The sequence below is a fragment of the Monodelphis domestica genome, chromosome 7 (genome assembly GCF_027887165.1).
Source record: "Monodelphis domestica isolate mMonDom1 chromosome 7, mMonDom1.pri, whole genome shotgun sequence".
Classification (NCBI taxonomy): domain Eukaryota; kingdom Metazoa; phylum Chordata; class Mammalia; order Didelphimorphia; family Didelphidae; genus Monodelphis; species Monodelphis domestica.
In genome coordinates this window covers 254,382,082-254,404,689 of record NC_077233.1, presented here as the reverse complement: position 1 = coordinate 254,404,689, position 22,608 = coordinate 254,382,082, and positions in this window count along the sequence as shown.

Genomic DNA, 22,608 nt, shown 5'->3' with positions numbered 1-22,608 from the left:
GCATCCACATTTCTAAAGAAGAAACTAGTGGAGCTCGAGGATGCGATAAATAGAAAAACTATACTAGTTGGGAGATCTGAACCTTCCTCTATCAGAACTAGATAAATCAAACCAAAAAATAAATAAGAAAGAGGTAAGAGAAGTGAATGAAATCTTAGAAAAATTCGAGTTAGTAGATATGTGGAGAAAAACAAATAGGGACAAAAAGGAATATATCTTTTCAATAGCACATGGTACATTCACAAAGATTGGCCATGTACTAGGTCATAAAAACATTGTAAACAAGTGCAAAATAGCAGAAATAATAAATACAACCTTCTCATATCACAATGCAATGAAAATAATAATTAGTAAGGGTATGTGGAGAGGCAAATAAAAAATTGGAAATTGGAAATTAAACAATATAATTCTCCAAAATTAGTTAAAGAACAAATCATATGACCAACTAATAATTTCATTGAAGAGAATGACAATGATGACACATCCTTTCAAAATCTATGGGATGCAGCCAAAGCAGTAATCAGGGGGAAATTTATATCTTAGAGTTCATATATTAACAAATTAGAAGCCATATGTCAATGAAATCAGGCATGCAAATTTAAAAACTAAATAGCAAACAAATTAAGAATCCTCAGATGAAGACTAAATTAGAGATCCTAAAAATTAAAGGAGAAATTAATAAAATTGAAAGTCAACAATTACTGATTTACTAAATAAGACTAGAAGCTGCTACTTTAAAAAAAACAAATAAAATAGACAAAGTTCTGGTTGATCTAATTAAAAAAAGGAAAGGAGAAAAGCAAATTGACAGTGTCCAAGAGACCTCACCTCTATTAAAGAGGAAATCAAGGCAATCATTAAAAATTATTATGCACAATTATATGTCAACAAATATGGCTATCTAGGTGATATGGATGAATATTTACAAAAATATAAATTGCCTATATTAACAGAGGAAGAAATAGAATGCCTAAACAACCCCATATCAGAAAAACAAATTGAATAAGCCATCAAAGGACTCCCTAAGAAAAAAAATCCCCAGGTCTAGGTGGATTCACAAATGAATTCTATCAAACATTCAAAGAATAAGTAATCCCAATATTATACAAACTATTTTACAGAATTAGCACAGAAGGAGTTCTACCAAATTCCTTTAACGACAGAAATATGGTACTGATTCCAAAGCCAGGCAGGTCAAAAACAGAGAAAGAAAACTACAGACCAATCTCCTTAATAGAAATAGATGCAAAAATCTTAAATAGGATTCTAGCAAAAAGACTCCAGCAAGTCATCATGAGGGTTATTCACTATGACCAGGTAGGATTCATAGTAGGAATGCAAGGATGGTTCAATATTAGGAAAACCATCCACACAATTGACCATATTGACCAGAAAACTGACAAAAATCACTTGATTATCTCAATAGATTCAGAAAAAGCCTTTGACAAAATACAATACTCATTCTTGTTGAAAACACTAGAAAGCATAGGAATAGAAGGGCCTTTCCTAAAAATAATAAGCAGTATATATCTAAAACCATCAGCAACATCATCTGCAATGGGAATAAACTAGAAGCCTTCCCAATAATATTAGAAGTGAAACAAGGATGCCCATTATCACCTCTACTATTTAACATTGTACTAGAAACACTAGTGGAAGAAAAAAGAGATCCATCAGCCAACATGAGAAATGGAAATCTGAAGAAACTTGATAAGTATTAATTCAACACAGCATTATTAGACACTATTAAACATGTCTACTGACATGACAGCTTCCATTGTAAGATGATTGCTACAATGTAGTTTAACTTAGCAAGAATAATTAGTATTAGCACTAAGATTCAAATTTCTTTGTAATGGTTTTGTTCATATATTTATTGTACTGAATTTATTGTAAAACCCGAAAACTATCCTTACCAACTTTCCTGCATAGAATTCCTTAGAGTAGATAAAGTTAGCATAGAATAGTGATAGAGTAATTGAGGGAAGTTTATTTTTTGGGGGGAAGTAGTTACAAATTAGATTTAGTAGATTGATAACTATAATAAAAATAAGTGACCTTGGGAAGGTCTCAAGAAAAAAAAGGGGACAATTGTGGGAAAGAAAACTAAAGCAAGGTGTAGACTTTCTGCCACTGAGTTGGAACCAATAGCAGTTGTAATGTTAGAGAGAGAAGATATTGACAAGACTGACATTTGGTGGGGGAAGGGGCAACTGGGAGTGGCGGTGGGTCTTGTGACTAAAACTTCCTTCCTGACCCTGGAAAGAGAAGAGCCTGGATCCCTGTCTCTGTATAGAAGTGGCTCTATTCCTGAATTTCACAACTCTGTGCTCTCCCTGGATTCCTATGATTGTGTCATTGACAAAAGGACTTAAGGGAAGCAGTTTGAACTATAAGGCCGGTCTTTAGGGGCCTCAGCCTGAAGAGACAGGCCCACCAGCTCTGAAAGTCAAAACTTTCTTCCTCTCACTGTCTACTGCTAAGATTTTTAAAATTAAGAAAGCTAGCACAGTTGTAGAATAGACAGGAATAAGAGAAATCCTTCATCAGTCTGTGAGGCCTGGCCTCAGCTCAAAAACTGAGACTCAAACTTCATCTAGGGTCATCCCTCTTTCCTCTTCTCTGATACCCTCCCAATCCAACTTGTTATTAAAATTTATCTTTATTGGATATTGCAGTCAGATAAGAGGACTAACATTTCAGGGGACATAGAGGGAGTTGAACCTCAGGATAGCCATTCAACAATAAGCAGTACTTATTGGAACCCTGCTGGATGACCTTGGTCTGGAGGGAGGTTCAAGGGGGTATTCCTCCAGGAATTGATTCAGAGTGAAAGGAACAGAACCAGGAGAACATTGTACATCAAGATCAATACACTGTGGTACAATTGAATGTAATGGACTTCTCTATTAGTAGCAATGCAGTGATCCTGAACAACTTGGAGGAATCTATGAGAAAAAATATTATCCACATTCAGAGGAAAGACTGTGGGAGCAGAAACACAGAAGAAAATAAACTGCTTGAATACATGGGTCAAGGGGATATGGCTGGGAATGTGGACTCCTAATGCAAACATCAACAACATGGAAATAGGTTTTGATTAAGGACACATGTAATTCCCAGTGAAACTTCAAGGCAGCTACAGGAAGCATGGGGGAAGGGGAGGGAGGGAAATAATATGATTCTTGTAACCAAGGAATAATGTTTTAAATTGACTAAATAAATTAATTTAAATTTAAAAAGATATATATTATTTAATATTTTAAGAAAAAGGCAATTTATTCCTTTGTCTTCTTATTTTTTAAAATAGAAATTGGCATTGAAGTTTCAAAATATTTTCTAAATCTATTGATAGAATATAATTTTGTTATTTTTTTGTTAATATGGTCATCATTATAACTTACCTAATGTTAAAGGAATCTACTCCTCTAATTAATACAACTTTGTGTGGAAAATTAATATTGAATAGTGATAATTTTGTGGAGTAATTTTCCCTTTGGCCCCCACCCTACTGTAATATAGGTCAATAAGGGAGGTTATACCCACCCACACTAGTGAATTGGGGAGAAGAGAAAGGGTTGTGAGAATGAAAGGGGAGAAGAGGTTCATATTCCCCTCTCTCCCACTCAGTGAAGAGAGCCTGAGTTTCTTTCCCTGAGGAACAGAAAGAATATGTCTCCTCAGAGAATAGGGTTGAAAGGTGAAGGTTAAGGAGTGGAGGAGAGGGCTTTAGAGAAATGACCCACTGTCTCCCTTCTTGATCTTAGCTACTGTTGGGAGGTAGAATAGACTTTCCTGCCTCTGGATCTTCCCAGTACCTCAACTACCACTTTTCCCTTTTAGATCTGAGTTCACTCATCACTCCTGGTCTTGAGCTAGTCCTCCTCTTTAGGGAGAGGTATGGTTCTCCCCAAATCTTCAGTCCCATTCTTTGGTGTCAGAAAGTAGGCATACTTAATCTAACTAATAACACTTTAATAGAGAATCATACAGGGAAGGAAAATTGAAAGTTGGGTAAGGAAAATCAGTAGCAGGAGTCCCAAGAGATTGGCACACTAACCCCCCAAATCTCGGGGGGTCCAGGCCCTTAGCCTTGACCCCTCTTCTGGTCAGCAACTAGTTGTCTCTACTCTTGAGCTAATTTGGTTAAATTGCTGGAGTTCAGGACAAATTGGGGATAGAGAGATGGAGAAAATCCTCTCCAAGGATCATCAGTAGATGGATTCTTTAAAGTTCAATTTACAATGTTTGAGATGAATAAACTACTTTCATGGATCACTAGGAAGCAGTTGGTGTCCAGAAAGAGATTTCCATACTCTGAAATCCTCTTGTCAGGCTCTTAGCTGAAGGAGAGAGAGTTGAGGTGACAGTTTTGAGTTCTACTCAGCCTCTGTTCTCACCCTGGAATCCTGGGTCTCTTCCTTTTTGCACTTCCCTAACATAACCTGCTTCTTGCTTCACTGGATTAGTTTTCCTACTTTTGCATCTTCCTCTCATTTGAAAATTCTTCTCTTACAACTTCCCCTGTTTCATCTTGTGCAGAATTGTTTTGTTACAAGGGCTAATACAATTTAGTAAGATGTATTTGGATTAACAATGTCCTATAACAATATGCCACAATGTTAATTTAACTATTTGTTAACAATTTTCTTAATGATCTATAGCTATGTTAATATTTTCCCTAACTCCTTATGTTATCTTATGTTTTCTTAACTTCTCTAGCTACTACAAATTCTTTAACAGTATATTATTTAGGTTTCTTACATTCTGTTATCCTGTTCTTTTCCTATTACTGGCTCCCTAAACTTTGAACTTCCATTTTCAGCTTTGGCTATTCTCTTTCTCTGATCTAAATTGTGTTAAGATTGTTAGTCTGATTATTAACCTATGTTCATATGTTAGTGCTTTAAGATTCATATTATGTGCCTGTACATTTTCTGTACATCCTTTACACTATCCAACTGAGGTCAGGCTGAAAATTTCTCCTCCATGCTATGAAATTGTATTGGAATCTCGTTTCTCTTATTAAGACATCTTAAACAGAATAAAAGGCAAGGCTGAGAATTTGAACCCTGATCTATTTGAAAAGATTAAGAGGAGTCAGCAAGCTCTAGATGCCTTGTTGGACTGACTTAAAATAAATTGATCTAGCCATGTGGGAGGGAGGAAAAGGTATGTCAGTATTTTCCTTATATGGAAAAAAGATCCTTCTCCTCCTGTGATGAAAATAATTAGGGAGGAGTTAAAGTTTCCAAGTTCACCTCCTGATTGCGTATTTACAGTCAGAAATGTCTTGGGTGCTGAGGGGAAGGACTGAATGTTGAGCTCACAAGTGGCATATAGACCTGTGCCAATAGTCCTATTGGGTTTTGGAGAGAGTCAATTGATCAGATGAGGATGTTTTGAATTGTTAATTAATTAAATGTTTTAAAATTTAGTAATAATGACTCAAGAATCTTTATTCTTACATTTGTCATAGTATTCAATTTTTTAATTTAAAATTTTTACTTCAATAGGTCTACTGTTTTTATTTGTTTGTTTTGATTCCTTGACTTATGTTTCAAAATGATGTCTGTGTCAAAAAATGAATTTGGTAGAATCTCTTCTTTGGCTACTTTTGTAAACAGTGTATCTTATATTAGAATTTATGATTCTTAGAATTTTTGATAGAAAGCATTTGCAAATCCATCTGGTTTTAGAGTTACTTTCTTTAGAAATTCATTTGTGGCTTGGTCTGAAATCAGGTTGTTTAAAATCTCTGTTTTACGTTCTGTGGTTTTGTGAGATACACACACACATATATAAATATTCATTTGTTTTATTTAAGTTGTCAACTTTATTTTCATACATTTGGATAAACTACTTTATAAAGATACCATTTATTTTTTTTTATTTGTTGTTAAATCTGTTTTCTCCCCTAAAAGTTCTGGCTCAAAGGCCTTAGCAGGTCTCCAGCTCATGATTTCAGCAGCTCCAAGTTCAACTATTTCTCATAGAAAAGTGTCTGGCAGAATTCAGAAGCATCTGGCAGTGCATAGTGTACTAGTGTCCAGTAGTTTCTTTTAGAGTAATTTTCAACATTATCCAGCAGAAAAGTATCAAGCAAGGCAATGTCCTCTTATTCTCAATGAATTAGTCTCCAATGAAGAAGTATTGAACAGAGTTCAAGTCACCACTATCAGTTGAAATACTAGTTCAACCCTGCCCCCAACATCTACAGCATCAGAGGCATAAGCTTTTCCTCCTTTTGTTCTAATAAATCCTGTTTATTGGTTGCATATTTTTCTTATTTAGATTTTATTTATTTATTTTTATAGAATATTTTTCCATGGTTACATGATTCACTTTCTTTCCCTCCCCTCTTTTATCCCTCCTGTAAGGGTTAAAAGTAGGAGTTTGACAAAAGAGAGGAAAGCAGTTGAATAAAAATACTTTGTTTAATTTGAGAAAGAAGTACAGATAGAAAACAGAAGAGAGGAAAATGATTATTATTCTGATAATCTATGACTATACCTAAATTTTCTAACACTATCTAAAATTTCTAATAACCTACCTCTAACTGTCTTCTGAGAACAGTTTCTTCTTGCCTGGAAAACACAAAGCCTACTCTAATTTACTCTACTTATAAATGATTCACTAACTATCTAAGTCCCTAAATAACTAGACAGCAATTTTCTATAACACAACTGTCAGTAGCCAACTGCCAGTAGCCCGTGCCTCAGAGACAGACCTTTTGCTTTCTTAAGATCCAGAGGCAAGAGACTTCTGGGTAAACAAGGCAGCAGTGTAAATGCAGCACTCCTCTTCTCCTCATTGCCTGCCAATATAAACTACCTCAAAAGGCCAAAAAAACCAAATTCATATGAACAAAAGGACTCCATAGTAGGGTGCAGCATTTAAGATATGTGAAATTTGAGCATTTCCACACAATAATGGTGTGAAATAGCTTCCACCAAAACATGATCTGATCAACCCTCCTCCACCACATATACATAGAACCAGTGCTCTAGAGTCAGAGCCAATGTGCTAGAATCAGTTAGTGAGAAAGGGGAACCTCTAGGTCCTTGGCAGCTGACTAAGACCACCAAAGACTTACCTCTGAGAGGAGCTAGACTTGAGACCTCAGCAGGCAGAGCACAGACCTTGGGTGTAGAGATAGCACAGACAGGTGGCAAACAGAAGAAGCTGCAAACAGAGAAGACTCTGGAGGTGGCCTCAGGCAAAAAACCATGCTCCTTAGCTCCATACACAGAGAGCCTGCTCTCCTCACTCAGACTTCTGATTGGAAAGGGAAGGGAAAACCAGCATAGTTATGGCAAACAATGCCTTGGAAAACCAAGAAGAACAAGAAGAAGGCATTGACTCTGGATATTTTTTTTTATGGAGGAGAAATCCAGACTACAGAGGAAATAGCAGAAGTGGACATGCAAATAAATGTATTCAAACTTTCAAAAAAGAATGGAAACTGGCCACAGGCTCTTGAAGAATTTAAATTAGAGCTTTTGAGAAAGATGCAATAATGTTGGCAATAAACGTGGGAAATAATTAAAAAAAGAAAATGACAGTTTAAAAGACAGGAACTCTCAATTGGAGATGAAAATTAGACCACTGGAAGCCATGAAAAGCAGAATACACCAAGCTGAAAAGAAAAATAAAAAAATATGAATGAATACCAGTCTTTAAAGACTAGATTTGGGCAATTAGAAGCTAATGACCTCACAAGACAGCAAGAATCAATAAAGCAAAGTAAAAACAACTGACAAAATAGAAGGAAACATAAAATATCTCAATGATAAGATGAGAGCCCATGAGAACTGGTCTCTAAGAGACAATTTGAGAATCATTAGTCTACCCTAAAATCTAGAAATAAAAAGAAATCTTGACATCATACTATCAATAAACACATGAAAAAATGTTCTTTATCTTTTATAATCAGAGAAATGCAAATCAAAACAAATCAGAGGTACCACCTCACATCTAGCAGATTTGCTAACATGACAGCAAAGGAAAGTAATAAATATTGATGGGGATGTGGCTAAATTGGGACATTAATACATTGCTGTTGGAATTGTGAATTTATCCAGCTATTCTGGATGACAATTTGGAACTCTTCCCAAAGAATGCTAAAAGACTGCATACTTCTTGATCTAGCCATAGCACTGCTGGATTTGTACCCCAAAGAGATCACAAGGAAAGAGACTTGTACCAAAATATTCATAGCTGTGTCCTTTGTGGTGGCAAAAAATTGGAAAAATGAGGGGATGCCCTTCAATTGGGGAAGACTGAACAAATTATGGTATCTATTGGTGATGGAATACTATTGTGCTCAAAGGAATCATGAACTAGAGAAATTCCATGTGAACTGGAATGACCTCCAGGAAGTGATGCAGAGTGAAAGGAGCAGAACCAGGAGAACAATGTACACAGAGACTGATACACTGTGGTACAATCGAATGTAATGGACTTCTCAACTAGCAGCAATGCAATGATCAAGGACAATTCTGAGAAATTTATGAGAAAGAATGCTATCCACATTCAATAGGGAATAGAAACAAATAAGAAAAACATCTGCTCAATCACAAAGGTTGATGGGGATATGATTGGGGATATAGACTCTAAATGATCATCATAGTGCAAATATGGAAATAAGTCTTGATCAATGACATGTAAAACCACAGAGGAATCATGTGTTGGCTACAGGAGAGGCTCTGGGGGAGGGGAGGAAAAGAACATGAATCTTGTAACCATAGAAAAATATTTTAAATTAATTAATTAAATAAAAATTTAATAAAAAGATCCAGAGATAAAAGCCCTCAACTGTCCCTGGCTTCTTCCTTTACTCATGTAACAGTTTAGAGTGGTTGGCATAAACTGTAACATTTAAAAGAGTTGTTTGCATAAACTGTTACATATAAAAGAGTGGTTTCCTTAAACTGTGACCACGGAAATATGGTTTCAAATGAAAAATATAGTGTTCGCCAGGGAAAAATTCCCAAATATGAAATATACCCAAGTCAGCTGGGTTTTTATGGAGATTTTAATTAATACAAACAAGGAATTAATGAAAAAGAGAGAGTAAGAGGAAACAATGAGAAAAGGGCTAGGCCAGCCTAGGCCATCCTAGGCCCAAGCCCTAAGAGAGAGATCAGTCAGTCTTTTTCCACTCACCATAAGATTTGTCCCAAGCAAGATTCTAGTGTTCAGAGAGACCCTGCTACTCCAACTAGTTTGAGCTCCAATTCAGCTTTGGCAAACTGAATTTCCAGGGGCCTTTTCTGACCTCCTTTTAAAGAGAATTTTCTCCTATGTCATCTTCCCAAGTTCTCACATCGACCAATTACAGTAGACGTTTTCCAAAGGACAGACCATTCTTAATTCACACCTGAGTAGACTAAACTTTTGAGTAATTCACACCTGAGTAGAATAAAACCTCACACCTTGTTTGATAAGGCTTGTCCCTTACAAGTTTGCAAGTTGCCTGACCTTCATAGGTACTTAGCACTTTCCTAAAAATAGACTTAGCTTAAAGCTTTTGCTTCACTATAAGTATGAGTTAAGTACTTTTTCATTGTTCAGTAAAGAGTTTACACTTTATCTTCCCCTAAAGTATGCTTAAGTATGTGTGGAGTAGAGTTCTCATTTTCCTGACTAAGTCCCTTCATTGTTTAAAATGGGGAATGGTCTTAACCAAATCTTCTGAAGTAGGGTCTGAGAATTTTTAAGATTCACACTCAGTCCTGGTCTTCCTGGTAATAGAATCTTCAGCTGTGGCTCATTGACTCCTGTCAGCTCTGATCTACTTAGAAACACTTCTCTCTTGCCTCTTAAAGAGACAGCTGGAGAGATTAAGAAAATCCCTTTAATAGCCCTCCCAGAGTCGACAAGCAATTCCAGTGGGTTGTACAAATGTTGTCACTTGATACTTATTTCAATATTATTCATTTTTTCTCTAGAACGATTTTATTAAAGCATAGACCCCAAACCACATACCCATATATACGTGTGATAAGTGATATCATATGTTTTGCTTTTGAATTTCTACTCCCATAGTTCTTTCTCTCAATGTCGATAGCATTGTTTTATGTATGTACTTCAGGAGTGTCCTGGCTTGTTGCATTGCTACGAGTAGCAAGGTCTTTTACATTGAATTTTTCCACAATGCTTTGGTTTCTGTGCACAAAATTCTCCTAGTTCTGCTCATTTTGCTTTGAATTAGTTCATTGAGATTCTCCCAGGTTATTTGGAAAGTTATTTGGAAATCCTTACCACACAATAGTATTCCATCACCATCATATATCACGATTCATTTAGCCTTTCTCCAATTAAGGAACACCCACTAATTTTCTAATTCTTTGCTACCACAAAGAGTGTGGCTTATGAATATTTTTGTCAAAGTACTTTTCCTTATTATCTCTTTGGGGTACAAACCTAGAAGTGATATTGCTGGATCAAAGGGTATGCATCCTTTTAAAGCTCAATGCACATAATTCCAAATTTTCTTCCAGAATCGCATTTACAACTCCATCAGCAATATATTAGTGTCCCAATTTTTCCATATACCATCCAATATTTATAAATTTCCTCTACAGTAATATTGGCTAATTTTCTAGGTGTGAAGTGGTACCTCAGTATTCTTTTGATTTGCATTTCTGTACTTGCGAGAGATTTAGAACACTATTTCATGTGCTTATTGATAGTTTAATTTCTTTATCTGAAAATTGCCTATTCATATCCCTAGACCATTTGTCATTTGTGGAATGGCTTGATTTTTTGTACAATTGACTTAACTACTTATAAATTTGAGAAATGAGACCTTTTTCAGAGGTTTTTGTTATAAAAATATCTCCCCAATTTGTTGTTTCCCTTTTAATTTTGATTGCATTGATTTTCTTTGTACAGAAACTTTTAAATTTAGTATCATCAAAATTATTCATTTTACATTTTGTAGTGTTCCCTATCTCCTGACTGGTCTTAAATTCCTTCCTTTCCCATAGATCTTACAGATATACTATTCTATTTTTATGCAATTTACTTATAGTTTCCTTCTTTATATTTAAGTTATTTACTCATTATGAATTTACCTTGGTATAGGGGGTGAGATATTGATTAAGACCTAATCTCTCCCATACTGTTTTCCAGTTTTGCCAGCAATTTTTGTCCCCAAAGCTGGGGTCTACGAGTTTATCAAAACACTATCTTACTACTGTCATTTACTCCAAGTCTATTCCATTGATTCTCCATTCTATCTCTAAGCCAGTACCATATAGTTTTGATGATAACTGTTTTATAGTATAGTTTGAGAGCTAGTAAAGCTAGACCTCCATCCTTCACATTTTTTATCATTTCCCTTTATATTCTTGATCTTTTCTTCTTCCAGATGAATTTTGTAATAATTTTTTCTAATTGTATAAAATAGTGTTTTGGTAATTTAATAGGTTTAGCACTGAATAAATTAATTTAGGTAGGATTGTCATTCATGTTAGCTCGTCCCACCCATGAGTAATTGATGTTTTTCCAATTGTTCAGATCTAATTTTATTTGTGTAAAGCATGTTTTGTAGTTATATTCTCCTGAATTGTCTTGACAAGTCTGGGAATCTTCCCAGATATTTTATCTTGTCTAGAGTAATTTTAACTGGAGTTTCTTTTTCTAACTCTTGATGCTGGGTTTTATTGGAAACATATAGGAATACTGATGATTTATGATGGCTTATTTTTTATCCTGCAACTTTGCTATGATTATTTATTGTTTCTACTAATTTTTAATTGGTTTTATTGAATTCTTTAGGTATACCATCATGTCATCTGCAAAGAGTGATATTTTAGTTTCTCATTGCCTACTTTGATTTCTTCAGTTTATTTTTCTTCTCTAATTTCTACTGCCAACATTTCTAGTGCCTTATTAAATAGTAGGGGTAATAATGGGTATATCTGCTTCACTCCTGATTTCATTGGTAAGGGATCAAACTAATCCCCATTGCAGATGATACTTTCAGATAGTTTTATTTTTTTTATTTTTTGTTTTTTTTTGTTTTTTTTTTAATTTTATAGTATTTTATTTGATCATTTCCATGCATTTTTCATTAAAGACAAAGATCATTTTCTTTTCCTCCCTCCCACCCCCCGTGGCCGATGTGTGATTCCACTGGTATCATATGTGTTCTTGACTTGAACCCATTGCCATGTTGTTAGTATTTGCATCAGAGTGTTCGCTCCGAGTCTTTCCTCTGTCATGTCCCCTCAGCCATTGTAGTCAGGCAGTTGCTTTTCCTTGGTGTTTCTATTCCCTCAGTTTGTCCTCTGCTTTTGGATAGTGTTTTTTTCTCCTTGATCCCTGCAGATTGTGCAGGGACATTACACCACCACTAATGGAGAAGTCCATTACGTTCGATTATACCACAGTGTGTTTGTCTCTGTGTACAATGTTCTCCTGGTTCTGCTCCTCTCGCTCTGCATCACTTCCTGGAGGTTGTTCCAGTTCACATGGAAATCCTCCACTTTATTATTCCTTTGAGCACAATAGTATTCCATCACCAACATATACCACAATTTGTTCAGCCATTCCCCAATTGAAGGGCATCCCCTCATTTTCCAATTTTTGGCCACCACAAAGAGCGCAGCTATGAATATTTTTGTACAAGTCTTTTTGTCCATTATCTCTTTGGGGTACAAACCCAGCAGTGCTATGGCTGGATCAAAGGGTAGACATTCTTTTATCGCCCTTTGTGCATAGTTCCAAATTGCCCTCCAGAATGGCTGGATCAGTTCACAACTCCACCAGCAATTTCAGATAGTTTTAAATAAATACTGTTTATTATTTTGAGGAAAGGCTGTTCTATTTCTATACTTTCTAGTCTTTTTGATAGGAATAAGTGTTGTATTTTGTCAAAGGCTTTTTCTGCATCTATTGAGATAATCATGTGATTTCTATTAGTTTGGTTGTTAACATGGTCAATTATAGGAATGATTTTCGTAATACTAAACCATCCTTGCATTCCTGTTATGAAATCCCCCTGATCATAGTGAATATTTTTTGTGAAAACTTGTAGACTTGTAGCTAGTATTTTATTTTATATTTTTGCATCTATGTTCATTAAGAAGATTGGTCTATAATTTCCCTCTCTGTTTTTGATTTTCCTGGTTTAGGAATCAGTACCATACTTTTATCATAAAATGAATTTGGTAAGACTCTTTTCCTATTTTGTTAGGTTGTAGAGTATTCAGATTAATTGATCTTTAAATGTTTGATTGAATTCACTTGTGACTCCATCTGGTCCTGGTGATTTTTTCTCATTTATTAGTTCAATAATTATTTTACTTTCAATAAAATTGATAAATTAATAAATATAAGTATATTTTTAGGATTTCCAATTTGGTCTTTATCTGAAGCTTTTTAATTTGTTCTTTTTCTAGTTTTTTTTTTTTAACGTTACATTCCTAATTTGTTAATCTCTTTCTCTTTTTTGTTAATATGCACACTCAGGGATATAAATTTTCCCATGAATAGTGCTTTTGCAATATCCTCAAAACTTTGATATATTGTTTCCTCATTGTCATTCTCTTCAATCAAATCATTAATTGTTTCTATGATTTGTTATTTAACCAACCAGTTTTGGAGAATCCTATTATTTAATTTCCAATTAATTTTTGATTTACCTATACATGTACCCTTACTAATTATACTTTTTATTACATTATGATATGAAAAATTGCATTCATTATTTTTGATTTGCTGCATTTGCTTGTAATGTTTTTATGCTTTAGTGCATGGTCAATCTTTGTAAATGTACAATGTGCTGCTAAAAAGAAGTTGTATTCCTTTTTATCTCTATTTACTTTTCTCCATATAACTATTAATTTTAATATTTCTAAGATTCCATTCACATCTCTTACTTCTTTCTTATTTATTTTTTGGTTTGATTTATCTAGATCTGATAGAGGAAGAGTGAGTTGTCCCACTAATACAGTTTTACTATCTATTTTCTCCTTATACTCTGTTAGTTTCTCCTTTAAAAATCTGGATATTGTACCATTTGGTGCATACATGTTTGGTGCCAATATTTATTCATTGTCTATACTCCCTTTTATCAGCATATAATTGCCTTCATTATCTCTTTTGATCAGATCTATTTTTCCTTTGGCTTTGTCAGATATCATGATTGCTACTTCTGCCTTCTTTTTCTGAGTTCATGCCCAATAAATTTTGCTCCACTCTCTTACCTTTACCTTGTGTGTGTCTACCTGTCTCATGTGTGTTTCTTGTATACAATATATGGTATGCTCTGCTGCCCAAGCTCCTTGTCCTTTATCCTCGGGTCTCAAGTCTCACTGATGTAATGGAGCAGAAGAGTGGAATGAAGGAGAGGAGAGAGGGGAAAGGAGGCCGAAGGGATTGGGTTTTCTCCTCCATTACTTATGGGGAAAAGTAAGCCAGATCCTATCTCATTGAAAAGGGTATGATTCTGTAATGATGTTATGTGGGATATGGATGGAAGGAGACAGGAGAGGGGTTGATCAATGAGGTGGCACTGTGTCTCTCTCAGAAGTTATGGCCCTTGAGGACAGAACTGTCCCTGTGAGACAAGATAACCCCTTATAAAATCCTACCTCCTATAAACTAGATACATTCCCAATAATATCAGGAGTGAAACAAGGATGCCCATTATCACCTCTATTATTTGGCATTGTACTAGAAACACTAGCAGTAGCAATTAGAGAATAAAAAGAAATTGAAGGCAATAAAATAGGCAAGGAGGAGACCAAGTTATCACTCTTTGTAGATGATATGATGGTCTACTTAAAGAATCCTAGAGATTCAACCAAAAAGCTAATCGAAATAATCAACAACTTTAGCAAAGTTGCAGGATACAAAATAAACCCGCATAAGTCATCAGCATTTCTATATATTTCCAACACAGTTCAGCAGCAAGAACTAGAAAGAGAAATCCCATTCAAAATCACCTTAGAAAAAATAAAATACTTGGGAATCTATCTCCCAAAACAAACACAGGAACTATATGAACACAAATACAAAACACGCAATACACAACTAAAACTAGATTTGAGCAATTGGAAAAACATTAACTGCTCATGGGTAGGACGAGCCAATATAATAAAAATGACCATCCTACCCAAACTTATTTATATATTTAGTGCCATACCCATTGAACTTCCAAAAATATGTTTCACTGATTTAGAAAAAAACATAACAAAGTTCATTTGGAAGAACAAAGGATCAAGGATATCCAGGGAAATAATGAAAAAAGAAATACAAAGGAAGGGGGCCTTGCAGTCCAGATCTCAAAATATATTATAAGGCAGCAGTCATCAAAACAATTTGGTACTGGCTAAAAGACAGAAAGGAGGATCAGTGGAATAGACTCGGGGTAAGTGACCTCAGCAAGACAGTATATGACAAACCCAAAGATCCCAGCTTTTGGGACAAAAATCCACTATTTGATAAAAATTGCTGGGAAAATTGGAAGACAGTGTGGGAGAGATTAGGTTTGGATCAACACCTCATACCCTACACCAAGATAAATTCAAAATGGGTGAATGACTTGTATATAAAGAAGGAAACTATAAGTAAATTAGGCAAATACAGAATAGTATACATGTCAGACCTTTGGGAAGGGAAAGATTTCAAAACAAAGCAAGACTTAGAAAGAGTCACAAAATATAAAATAAATAATTTTGATTACATCAAACTAAAAAGTTTTTGTACAAACAAAACCAATGTAACCAAAATCAAAAGGGAAGGAACAAATTGCAAAACAATCTTCATAAAAACCTCTGACAAAGGTTTAAGTACTCAAATTTACAAAGAGCTAAATCAATTATACAAAAAAAATCAAGCCATTCTCCAATTGATAAATGGGCAAGGGACATGAATAGGCAGTTTTCAGATAAAGAAATCCAAACTATTAATAGACACATGAAAAAGTGTTCTAAATCTCTTATAATCAGAGAGATGCAAATCAAAACAACTCTGAGGTATCACCTCACACCTAGGAGATAGGCTAACATGACAGGAAAGGAAAGTAATGAATGCTGGAGGGGATGTGGCAAAGTAGGTACATTAATTCACAGCTGGTGGAGCTGTGAATTGATCCAACCAATCTGGAGGGCAATTTGGAACACCACCCAAAGGTGATAAAAGACTGCCCTTTTATCCAGCCAAAGTACTGCTGGGTTTGTATGCCAAAGAGATAATAAGGAAAAAGTCTTGTACAAGAATATTTATAGCCATGCTCTTTGTGGTGGCCAAAAATTGGAAAATGAGGGGATGCCCTTCAGTTGGAGAATGGCTGAACAAATTGTGGTATATGTTGGTGATGGAATACTATTGTACTAAAAGGAATAATAACATGGAGGAATTCCATGGAGACTGGAACAACCTCCAGCAAGTGATGCAGAGAGAAAGGAGATGAACCAGGAAAACGTTGTACACAGAGACTGATACACTGTTGTACAATCGAACATATTGGAATTCTACATTAGTTTCAATGCAATGTCCCTGAAGAATCTGCCGGGATCTAGGAGAAAAAACACTATCCACAAGCAGAGGACAAACTGTGGGAGTAAAAACACTGAGGAAAAGGGACTGGTTGACTACAGGGGTTGAGGGGACATGTCTGAGGAGAGACTCTAAATGAACACTCTAATGCAAATACCAACAAGTGGAAATGGGTTTGAATCAAGAACACATGTGATACCCAGTGGAATCGTGTGTTGGCTATGGGATAGGTTGGGGGGGGGGAGGAAAAGAAAATGATCTTTGTCTCCAATGAATAATGTTCGGAAATAACTAAATAAAATAATATTTTTTAAAAATCCCACCTCCTAGGGGACCATCAACTGCCAGCCCCCTTGGGGTTTAGATATGACCAACTGCCAAGGAAAGAGTGATGACTTCCTTGGTCAGAGAAATTGAGTCTCAGGTATTGAAATCAAACCCCTCCTTGCTCAATCCCAAGACATACCACAAACCCAAGTCTAAATATTTCCAAATGGTTTATTGAAATTATTTGGGGTAGGTGATAGAAAAGGAGTGAGGGGGAAAAGGAATGTGGGTCAAGGGGAGCCCTAAAATTTGCCCCCCTAGTATATTGGCTTTTCATAGTCTGGAGGCCAGAGGACGTTGTGTCCTGACCTCTCCTATTACCAACTGCTTCTTAATCTTATTCTTAAAGTTAACTAAATCTTGTGGTATAGCTTGAGAAACACAGTAAGGGAGAGAACCAAAGGGGAGAATTTAGTTGGCTCTGGCAAGAAAGAGTCCAAACTAAATCCTTTTTTAGAAGAGGTGTAGTTATCATGGCAGAATCTCAGTGGAGGTATTTTTTGGGTTCCCAGTAAGAAGACAGGTCACAGCTGGATGGGCTCTTGGCTCCCACTCCCTGAAAACCATCTTCCCTCTTTACTTCCCAGACTGGAAGTAACTCCTCCTGTCAGTTGGCTTCAACATTCCAGCCAGCTCTCAGAACTCACGGCATTCTCTCCCCTTCCCCTGTTGCTTCTCTGGCCAATTTGTCAATCAAGCTGGCATCTCTTTCCTTACCTTACACTGCCAAGGCCTTGCACTGCCCTTGGGGGTAAGTCTGTGGTGCCCTTAGCAAACCCTTGAGAATTTAGAGATTGCCCTGGGCCTTAGTATGATTCGGATGCAATAGGTGATGTGTGGGAGGGGTGATCATCTTACCCTTAAATAAGTATAATTTTACCCCCTTATAGCATGTAAATCCTCCAAAACTGACTGTCTTTATGTCTTTATCCAGTGGCAGAACCACTTTACTCATCTAATTTTGATTTCTGTCCTCTTGAGACACTTCTTAATGATCAGTTAGAAGGAGATTCAGAAAGCTCCTGCAACTCTGTCTCCATCTTAGCTATATCCTCTGTTTATTTTTTCTAATGTTGATAATTCACTATTCAAGATCTTTGTACACATCTATTCTCCCTACTGACACTGTGGGTTTCTATGGGACAGTTTGTCTCAGTTGTAAAAGGGATAGATTATATTTCTTACTATTTAATTTTTAGTAAATGCTTTGAACAAATTGCTTTCTAATAGTATTGAAAAGAATACCACATATGGGGGCTTCTAAGCAATGTTTTTGGGGTGCAGACATACAACCTCATTTAAACATTGTATAATTTTCCCAGGGAGAGCCGATATTGTGAGATACTGTATATTATAAATTAGTCTCGATGGGGTATTATTAATGTAATTATAAATACATATCAAGAAAATAAACATAATGTTTCTTTGAGTTTCATGGATGGAGGATAGAGGACCAATCAGCAAAAGGATTTGGAAAATTAAAAAACCTCTCATGTAGAATGTGAAATGGGAGGTGTACTTCAAAGGACAGTAGGGATTCCAAGAGGTAGAAGTTGAGTGAGTACATAATGACTATGCAGTTTAGCTTGTATTTGTTAATGACATTGTCTTACCTTATTTATATTACTTTACTAATTCTTGAAGATCTAGATGATTATTTTCATGTCTTATTGCCTCTGCCAGTTTCTTAGAGGTAAAATGAGCTATAGTATTATTTTGTATTGTTTTTTATTATTACTTTATTAGGTAATTTTTAAATGACTGGTTGCTGATAGTTTCCAATTCTTGTTGGAAAACTATATTCTATGAAGAACTTCTATTGGAGATATGTTAATGGTCCCATATATTTCTGATACTTCCATATCTCTTTTTAATATCGGTTATTTCATAGGATCATAGACTCAGAGTTGGGGGGGGGGCTACTATCAGTCATTTTACAGATGAGGAAATTGATAAATAGAGAATTTAGGTGACTTGCCCAGGATCATATAGCTATTTAGTGTCTAAGGCAAGATATAAACCCATATCTTCCTGACTCCTAGCCTAGTGATATGTATACTCCTCTGCCACAATTGATAGAAAGATCACAATTATTTTTTAAAGTCCAACCTCTTCTGATACTCCTATCAGCAATTACCTTTGTCTTGTGAATTCACATGCAATTTTACTTTGTACAGTGAACAACTGTATTCATATTTCCTGTTTTCTCTTCTACATATATGTTCTATTCTTTCACTAAACTGTAAGAACCATAAAGGACTACTTCTCATCTTAACTTTCCCTAACATGGTATTTTCCACACAATAATGAATATTTGTTGAATTAAAATCATTCTGCCAGAGAGAGGAAATCAGATCTTGGTCTAGAACTCAAAATTCTAAATAAGACACTTATTCAGTTGCCAAAGTTAACAGAATTCACGTGTAGGAAAGAAGATTAAAAGTGACTAGAAACATTGTTATCATTGAGATTTATCAGCATGTACTACTATGTGCAAAGCATTCTGCTAGATGGCACATTAGAAATTTAAGGAAAAGATTAAGTGTTGTTGTATACTTCTTTTGTGCCCTGGAAGCAAAAATATGGAGGCTATATTATCATAATATGAGATACAGTTGGCCTGACTAACATCTTTACCATAAATGAATAGGAGATTTAGATGTGCCATCTTATAATCAAACTCCTATGAATTTAATGTCAATTCAATGCCTGCATTTCCAAGGTAGTGTAAAATATTGAATGTAAAGAAGACTTGGGAACAAATCCAATATGACATACACCAGTTGTGTGATCATAGGAGTCATAATTACATCTACATATCTGTGGAGGGATTTTCCATACTGAGACTTTCCTTGCTGATAAAATAAAAACTCATATTCCTTTATAATTTCTCCCTAATACTCATTTTCTCAAAAATGCCCAACTATCTAAGAATAAGATGGAGAAAAAGAAATTTCATTATATCTTAATACATGCATTTATAGTCCATCCTTAATTATTTTTGTTTTATCAAGAGGATGGATTTTTTAAATTTGCAAGATGAGGTCAGTCAATTTTAATTTTCATTAGAAGTTTTTGCTGGTGAACTGCTGTGTTCAGCATCTAATATGGTTTCTTCTGAACAGGTAACTGGGTTTGCAATGAAAGCTACAGAAATATAATACCCAGTTAATCATTTCTGACACTTGCTTAGTTTAAGGATTTTGTGGTCTTCCTTTTTTTTTTTCATTTTGAGCTTTGTTTTCAATGGTATGTTTTTAATAGAGAACAGAGTAGCTGATTATCTGATTTTCTTCTTCAAGCTATCAAATAAAATTCTGCTATGACATGTTTTTACCACAGAGAGGCATTCCTGGACTTTTCTTCTACTATATTAGTCATCCATGCAGGGGAAAAACAAATCCAAAATATTCAGAAACTTATCTCTTATTCCACTTAAAAGGGGGAGAGAAAAAGATAAATAGAGAGAGAGAAACTGAAAAAAGGAAGGATAATTTTTAGTTGTATTTGAAGTTGAAGCTAGGAAAACATTCAGCAACACATTTTATGCTGCAAACCTCCATATCTTCTAAAAGAAGAAGCAATTATCTATTGCCTAACTATATCAGATATCTATATGTACAATATTTCAGTGATTCAAGAAAAGACATCAATATTTGAATATAATTGTAACAGAAATTCTGTTTTCAGATACTATTTTCATTAGAAGAAAATATCTTTAATAAAATCATTGCATGTCTAATATAGAGTGGAACTTCACTCAAAAAAAAGATGACAATAACAATACTGTTTTCTCTTTGTCTTCCCCCCTCCCAGTCCAAACTCGATGCACTAACAAGATGAACTTGCTGCTTATTAAACAAAGCTGCTTTATTAAACAAAGATAATTTTAGGACCCTGAAAAATCAAAGGAAACTAAGTAGCAAGCAAAATAGAAAAAAGAACACTAATAAGATAGATTTCCCAATAAGATTGGCATAAACTTGACTCTTTCTACCAAATACATGTTAATAGAAATGATTATCAAGTCCAATTTGAGTCTGAGTCTAAACATTATCCTAATTAAGAGTATGAGCACAAGACTAACATCCATGCAGTTTTGAGCAGAACACAATTAACATAGTGCTAAAGAGACAGCCCTCAGATATTTCCCTTTAGAAAATAATACCAACACAGCTGTTTAGTGGCATTCCCTAGAAGTTCTTGAGAAAGTAACAGAAGTGCAAAGGATATCTTTCAACAGTGAAGTCACAAGCAAATACTTAAAAGTCAATGCTTTTTATTTCTATTCATGTCCATTTAATAATACCTAAACTTTTTATTCCCATTCCTCTAGTCACAGAGTTAGTGAGCAGTTAATGATTCATTGACTTTGAGTATTGGTAGACAGCTCATTTCATTTCATAATTTAAAATTAACTAATCTACTTTAAAGTTATTAAATACTTTCATATAGCTATGCTATTCAAAATTCATAAAAACATTTTTGCCATTCTGATTTTCCCCTTCATATTTTCTTTCTGAAACATTTTAATCTTTATTTCAGCTTTTCATTTCTGTCTTTCCCACCATACTACTTCATCCTAACCCTAATATCCTTTTACTATGATTGCCAACCCCCAAAGTCCAAATCAAAACCATGTGTGTTTTTGATCATGTGCATACAGAATAAAGAGATCTTAGAGACTTCTCTGGGATTTTAGACTGGCTTTGGAGCTGGTCCCTAGTCTAGAGAGTGACTGAATGGTCAATTTTGTATTTCCATGGAGTTTCAAAGTTAACTTAAGATTGTTCCAAAGAATTACCCAATCCCCTGTTTTTCATCAACTTATTTTTCATTGTAAAAGGTGGGAGTGTGTGAAAAGCAAATTTTAAAAAATACATCATAGACTTTTATTAAGGGGGGAAATCACATAACTAATAATCCTAGTGATGAATATGAATAGGATAAACTCACCCACAAAACAAATAAAAGTGTCAGAAAAAAACTAGAAAGTATAAACTAAAATATATTTTATAAGGAAAATGTAAACATAAAGATTCATACATATTTAAAATGAAGAACTGGAATAGAATCTACTAGACCTCAGCTGTAGTTAACAAAAGATGAAATGACTGGGGAAACAAAATTTTGATCTTCTGAGTATATTGATTTATTAAGCAATATGTGCCAGTTGCCCAATAAGTCAGAACCAAGCACCTACTTTTCTTTAAAACTGAGCCCTGAATATGGGGGGGGGGGAGATGGACTTTTATGCATTAAAAATAAATAATCAATTAAGAACAATTAATTAATATAAAACAGTATAATATTAGGTGATGTGATTTCTAATTCCATGATAGATTAGAGATTTTCCATTATGGGATGGGGAGAGTGAACAGGTACCATTCCCTGAATTCAAAAAAAGGTATCTCAAATCTCCTCAAGTTCCTGAGAACAATCAAAGGAATATGGAAACAATAACTATCATTGTTAGTAGAGGGCTAGTTTTCAAATGAGACATATAGGTTGCTTGAGATGTACAATCATAAGAAAACTTCTTACATTAATCTAAGGATCAAACTGTGTTTCTAGTCTACATAAATTAGGTTCTTGGTTAAGGGTCTCTAAATAGCAAGTTCAGTTTCTCAGCCACACAGGCTTAGGTTCAAATGATGCAATAAGGCTTTCTTCCATTTCCCACAATTGAATAAAATGTTCTCACAAGACATAATTTTTACTAGGTCCTCCATAATTGAATGAAAAGGAAATTAACTAGCCCCAGAA